Source organism: Miscanthus floridulus, chromosome 18 (genome assembly GCF_019320115.1).
Source record: "Miscanthus floridulus cultivar M001 chromosome 18, ASM1932011v1, whole genome shotgun sequence".
In the NCBI taxonomy this organism is placed as follows: domain Eukaryota; kingdom Viridiplantae; phylum Streptophyta; class Magnoliopsida; order Poales; family Poaceae; genus Miscanthus; species Miscanthus floridulus.
The window spans coordinates 120,003,820-120,009,688 of record NC_089597.1 but is presented as its reverse complement, the minus strand read 5'-3'; positions in this window follow the sequence as shown (position 1 = coordinate 120,009,688).

The following is a 5,869-nucleotide window of genomic DNA, read 5'->3' as shown; positions in this document are numbered from 1 at the left end:
ACTGGCAGTGGCAGGTGAAATTAACCAAGTCCTTGTTTGCTGTAAATTAAACCAAACACTAACTAATTGCTGGGAAGTATGCAGCTGTCGTCAGTGAGAGTCAACCTTAGGATTTCCCTTTTGGAAGAGGAGGAAGGCTCCATAGGAATCTTTTAGGCTGTGCTACTGCAATATCGCAGTTCATCCCTAAATAAACCAACTTTTAGAGTTGTCTTGAGTTAAAAAATTTCAAATCCAATTAAGTTTATAAAAAAGAATATTAATATGTATGACATCAAATTAGTATCATAACATGCGTGCACCATAAAACGTATTTTCACAGCGTGCTTAATTGTCTCGGGCCCTACCTAATCCAGGTCTGTAGTACAATCAATCTACATGTGGAGGACTGGAGGTCAAGATTTGGACAGCTTTTGAAATACAGCACTAGTACGTGCTAGACACCCGTTTGGTGATCCAATGCCTGCTTGCTTAGGGCACTCCCAACCCAGACTCTACCCATAGAGTCTTAACGTCCAAGACTCTATCACAAGAAACCATGATCCCCAATGCATAACTTGTAATAGTAGTTTCTATAGATAAAACATTTATTACTCAACACAAAGAAAGGTGATCAGCTGTGGTATAAACTGTGTGATCCACCCTACACCTCTCAACAGTATCACCATCCGCATACATGATATATGTATGGCAAGGTGCAGCAACGATTGAAACATTATACAAAAAATGTCTGATGTAATCACATAGTTATATACTGGAACATTCTTCACCAAATTTAAAAGTAACTCACGGCTAAGCAAGAAAGACATGCCCATCAACATATTGAACTAGGTAGCTTTCACATGCATACAAATTTAGAAAACAAGACATTCTGTTCTCAATATTCCCAAATAAATAAAATATTCCCATCGTGCTAGCAGCGCTAAAGAATGGATCAATGTGGCCATCATCCCAGCAATGTCGAAGAACAGATCAATGTGAAAGAAGTTGAACTCAAACCACTTGGACTTGCACTTTCACTTCTATTCCTGCAAGCAAGTCTTTATACTTTTAGACATTGGTGAGCCAACAAGGCAAGAATACTTCTGAGATACCACAAACAAGTGATAAATAAATACTTAGCCAGCAGACCTAGATGTATGTCTAGCTAGTGTGGTACAGTAAGCACTAGCCGACTTGCCTCCGGTACTGCGTATCTCAAATACTCAGTGTATGCTCGTCGATCGAATGATCGATCCATCAGCAAATTATTTAATTTACAAGGCTGGCAGATGACATATTTACGGTACTAATTATAACTATCAGAGTGGTGGCGGGAAGCAACATATTTCTGCATTATTGCACGTGTATAATATGTATGTGCTCCAGAGGACAGCAAAAGACCAGAGAACATGGAGAAACTAGTTCTGCTTACCTAAACGACAAAATAAGAATTACACTGAGCATATAAAAAATCCAAGTTCTAAATTTCTGAAGCTTCTCGGATGTTTTTCCCTGAGATCTTTACTCAATGACAGCCACAACAATGACCACCCACACCCAGTTCCCATCTTGCATTAATTACTTAAAACTGAAATATACATCAGGCATAAAAAAAGGTGATCATGCTCTGCATCATGGATATCAAAGATGTACTGAAACTGACCAAATAAACAGATAGACATGTTGGACAGATGGGAGAAGGAACCAGAACAAAGCTAAACCTCCTATTGTCATCCCTTACTGCCAAACGAAAACTGAACCATTATATGGTGATCCTATGCACTGAAACATAAAAGGACAAAATGGCACTCACAATGTGCATATTTCACGCTAGAGAATGCATTACAGGAATTAAAATAGCACTGATAATAGGAAATAAAAGAATTTCAGTTACCTTGCATAAATTCCATGAAAATTAGAAGACCATTAGTTACCATTCAGCTACTGCATAATCAATTCTACAAAATTACAAATCCATCAGTTAACACTTCGAAGCAATTAATATATATGCAAATTAAACAAGGATTGACTGCAGTCATACCTTAGGAAATAAAACAAGGATTTCCACATATGCAGCAGATGGAAGGCCTTACCATTATTTTGGTCGGACCACATCTCTAGTGCTTTGTTAGTCAACTGGTCATCACTCATCCCACTTTCCCACACTCTACTGGCATTTACCCAACATCCGTGGAAATCAATCAATGGTTTCTTAGAACGATCCCAACGTATTTTCAGTTGGTTCCGGTTCCTCTTACGACTATTTTCTGTGGTCTTGTTGTATTCTTTAGTAACATCTGTCCAATAAGCATCTGACTTCTTGTCATTTCCATCTACTGGATCCTTTGAATTACGCAACCAAGCAATGGCCTAAACAACAAAAAGAACAGAATGAAAAAAAGACATAATCTTCAAGTGTGCATGGAGATAGCATGCTTTCAACCTACCAGTCGTATGTCTTCACTGACCGTCCAATTCAAACGGTTGGCTGTTCTAGAAGTCTCATCAATGTTAATTGTTTCATCTTCTTCTGCATCTATATCATCCACTATGTCAACAGTTTGCTATGCTGGAGAGGGAGTTCTTGTAGCACCCATGTCAATTAGTGAAACTGAAGATTGACTCAATCCAGCACCAACAAAGTGAAAATTTTCATTTCCATTTGGATGGTTAGCAAATGGGTTTGACTGCAGAAAATTTGAGAACCCTCCAGGTGGGTATAACCTGCAAACAACAAATTTCTGGAATATTATTTTCATTAGGCAGGAGCACTAGCAGTACACCACTAACAATAGCAGTACAAGCTGACACAAATTTCCATCTACAAGCACACAACCATGATACCTTAGTTAATCAATTTCCATATACTACTGTCATATACGGGAACACTAGCAGTACAAGCAAATTCCATCTACAAGGTATGTGCCTACCGACTGCTATGTTCTTCAAGGTTGTATGAGACATCATGTCTGGACGTCTGGTCCAATAATATCTGGTTTCTGTGTTTTTATCTCATTCAAAAAACGAAGGATGAGCATAGCCTGACAAATCTTGATTTACGACCATATACTACTGTCATATACGGGAACCCTAGCAGTACAAGCAAATTCCATCTACAAGGCACTTTGCACTACATATGTCAGCCTAATTAACCAAGAAATTAATTAACAAAGAAGCTGCAGATGAACAATCTGTAATCCATAGAACCACGGCTCCGACGACTTACCCTTCGCTAGGAGATGACGTTGGCCACCATCCACCAACGGGAGAAGCATTGATTGAAGAAGCATGACTGACAGGAACAGAGGCACCAGCGGGAAGAATCCGAGATGCAGAAGCACCGGCGGCCGGAGCAGAGGCCACAAGACCACGAGAATGGGTTCTAGGGACACCACTGCCTCGCCGCGAACTAGACTTTGTTAATCGATTCATCCCTGATTCAGAGATTTGGGTTACTGTTGGGGGAGGAGCTCAGTTGGGGAGGCTAGGTCGACTTGGGGGCGTACCTCGATTTGGACCTAGGGATCCTTATCTGCAGCCGGCGCGTGAGGACACGGAGCTACGCGCGCGTTTCAGGCTCTCGCGTGGGAGAGGAAGAAAGATTTGGCGGGAGGACGGGAGGGGCGGGTGCGGGTGCGGAAGAAGCACGCGCAGCAGGAGAAATTTGGCGGCGGCGGCGGCATCTCGCCTAGTGTGTGGCAGCGCGCGGGAGATGGCAGCCAAGGCGAGAGCGCGCGCGGGAGGTCGAGAAAACGCGGGAGATCGATGGCGGGCTCGGGCGAGCGTGCACGCAGGAGGAGGAGCGCGGGAGAGGGAGGAGTTGCGGCGGCGGCGCATGGATGGCGTACGGGATCCATCGACTCTACGCTGCCCTCCACAACGCGAGGTATGGTGGTTTCTTGCGGCCTCGGGAGCATCGAAGACGGTTTCCTTCTCTTTCTTCATTAAATTGTCTTCCACGTCATCAAAATGCTGATGTGGCACTACAATAAATAAGGATGGACTCTATCGTAGAGTCTGGGTTGGGAGTGCCCTTAGCCCATGTTTAGTTCCAACCCAAAATCCTAAAAAATACTACAGTAGTCATCATATTAAATATTTACGGTCCGTGTATATAGCATTAAATGTACGTGTGCTTGTTTACTCGACTACTAGCCTACTGCTATGATTGCGTGTGCATCGGTCATGTAGTAGCAGGATCGACGACGCACCATCGGGATCCGATCACTCTTTTATGCCGTCGTTCACCATGTCTCCGATCCATGCCTGCTACGGAGTATTTTCTGTTTGTATAATCGTGTCTGGGGATCGGCGCATCTGCAGGCCATCATCATCAGTGCGTTGGACGTGAATCAAGGCCGGCCTCTCCTCTCGCCCGTCTCGAGTGGGATTTTGGCTAGGAACGGAGAACCTGCGCGCGAGCCCGGCCGGCAGAAACGTAGGATTTAGGTGGTTTTTTTTTTCAGCTAATGAATAATATTTTTTTCTAACAACGATATTTTCAGTCATGGTGAACAGGACAGAAATCGCCACCGCTGTTGCTGGGTCGCTCTCCCACTAACTCGCACACTGGTTCGGAGTTGGAACGAAGCGAAACGCGAGCGACGCCTGCTCGATCGACCAGTTTTTTTTCCCGCTAAATCACTCGAGCAATTCTCGGCGTTATGTAAACTCGATCTGTATGCCGTCAGATTTAGCGTCCGAACGGAGGCGATGACCTGCTGTGGGGGACCAGGGTGGTGTGGTGCAGCTGAGATGGCGTGCGCCTGCTGTGGGGACCAGGGGGCTGGTTGTGTGCCTGTGTTTGTGCTTGTACGTAGGTGGTCAGGCGAACACACGAACGCACTGTGGCCAGGTGCATGCAGATGGATGTGACCCGTCCTGTCATCCATCTCGACCCTAGAATCAATTGTTCAGTAGCAAATTACATCTCATTCGATCATATTTTACTACTTCTACTTGACTGTAAATTTTGTGTTCAATTGATATAAATTGATTGTTTATAAATGAGAATGATCAGAATTACTTGAACAGTTATATGATTTTTTTTGTTTTTTATTTTATTTTCTATATGTTTATTTGCTTCTCTTTTGAAATTTTTTAATTTGGCTTTCATAGAAATAATCTGGTTATTTTTTGTTTGCTTAATATTTTTAGATTATTTGAATATTTTTTGGCTTTTTTAATTTTATGTATGTTTTATTTGGTTTCTCTTTGAAATTTTCTAATTTGGCTTCCATAGAAATAATCTGGCTATTTTTTTTGATCTGTTTGTTTTATATTTTTGTATTACTTGGATAATTCTTTTGGTTCATTTGATTCGGATCCAACGGTCATGAAATCGTGTGTTGCTACGAAAAGAATCACTCGATTCTATCTTTTCTTTCCAATCGAGTGTCACTCGAGTGTTACCTGCCCCCGAAACACCTGGCAGCCGGGTAGACAGACCCATTTTTTTAATTGAGGAAAGCTCGATCGACCAGCTGTGACGACGCTCATCGGTCAGGCGATGTGGTGCCAAGACCACAGACACTGAAAATCTCAAATTGCGTCCGTCACGCCGAGCTCCGGAGACCATTGGGCCCGTTCCCGTCCGTTCCGTTCCGGCGCGGCCAGGCCTGCCGGCGGGTTCGTTGTGTCTTTTTTCAGTGGGCCGCAATAAGCGCGCGGTTAGGATGGGATGCGTGCTTGTACGTGGGCCGAATCGTTTCGGTGGAAGAAGGCCCTTTTCTTCCTCCCTGCAGTATATATCTAACGGTTTTCCAACAACCGCGACCCAAAATACAAGACCCATTCGTCCTTTGGATAGTGCTACAGACAAATGGTTCAATACCTATTTTTAGTATTCTCCAATAATAAGACTCAAAAGACAACCCTTTCTGCAAAT